The 1,339-nt window shown below is 38.7% G+C and overlaps 1 long non-coding RNA gene across 1 annotated transcript; it reads left to right on the plus strand.

The window, feature by feature from the left end:
* LOC110271031 lies at positions 83 to 1,023 on the plus strand. Its single transcript, XR_002361014.1, has 3 exons — positions 83 to 304; positions 360 to 671; positions 949 to 1,023. It is a non-coding gene; the product is annotated as an uncharacterized LOC110271031 (long non-coding RNA).

Below are 1,339 nucleotides of genomic sequence, written 5' to 3' on the forward strand. Positions count from 1 at the left end.
AGAGCTGATTAGCATATCCCACCGAAAAATGAAATACTTTTGTTGAGGGCGACAAAAAATACCTAAAAGATACATATCTTGTTAGGAGCTTTCTTCGATGGGGAAAGAATAATTTGGACCTTGAAGGACCAGGTTATAAATTCAAATAATAAAAAATGCATGAGTTGGTTCACAAATAAAGTAGAATAACAGTTGAGAGGAATTTGAAAACATTTTAGAATTTTTTATTACAAGAAAGCACCAACGGCACATCATGGTGGAGGAGATCTGCTTGGTGTCATCGCTGCGTCGTCTTCCTCGACAAGTTCTGCCGCTTGTTCTACTTTTGCTCAGGCGGATGTGAAGCTCTCGGAGCACAGTTTGGGCGTGGACTCAGTGTCGCTGGCTGAGGAGATATGAGAGAAGAGCAAAACAAAGAGATTCAGAGAGAAGAGAGAGCTCGCTTCGCCGTCGTCTTGCCGTCGCCACCGCAGTTCATCGCCTCTCCAAATCTGGTTGCAACGCCCAAGCCTTTGAGGATGTTCCATTATTACCTCCTTGACGAGACGCAGAACAAGCTCGATTATATCCCCCCTCTCTCTCTCTCACTGTTGAGAACTTCCTCGAGTGCCGCCTCCATATTCTCGTCTTCAAGTCCGGCATGGCCAAGTTCATCCATCAGTGCATATTAGGTCTTTTTACATATTTTCATATTTTTCCTCAATTTAGGATTTTTAAATTCATAATTTTTTATCACTCATGCTGCTTTGTTTTTTTGTGCTTACTTTAAAGTTTAGAATCTAATTTCTTAAACATTCAAGTAGCTCAAAATTTTAGTCTGATCTCTTTGTCGGTTTCTAGGCTTTTGATAAATTATTTAATTATGTATCTAGCTTGGTTCAAATGATTGTAGATGAAGGATGATTTCAAGAAGTGACACAAATTTTACTGTGAGCAGCTTTTTCACAGGCCACAGAGGAGGTTCATTGAGCTGAAGGGTCTGGAGAAAATCATACAGGAAAGAATATTAGCATTTCAGTGGAGGTTCTGTTGGATATAGTATGTAGTCTTGGGAGTTTGTTGTAAAACTTTTATATCAGATAATGTTTAAATCTCCTTATTTGGAAAAAGAAGTGGAGATTGAATGTTGGAGTTTTGGCATTTAGCCCATGAGTGAGCAACTGTGGCTTGTAAATGAGAAGTTCTAATTTGATATTTGTCGTTAATTTCTTTTTACTGTTCAAGGGGAACACTCAGATTGTTCCTAAATTTCCATCGAAACTTGATTGGCTGAATACAACTCCACTACAATTTCACAGGGTACCTTTCTTCAGCTTGTGTTATAATCCAAATAAAAGAT

This window comes from Arachis ipaensis, chromosome B01 (genome assembly GCF_000816755.2).
Source record: "Arachis ipaensis cultivar K30076 chromosome B01, Araip1.1, whole genome shotgun sequence".
In the NCBI taxonomy this organism is placed as follows: Eukaryota; Viridiplantae; Streptophyta; class Magnoliopsida; order Fabales; family Fabaceae; genus Arachis; species Arachis ipaensis.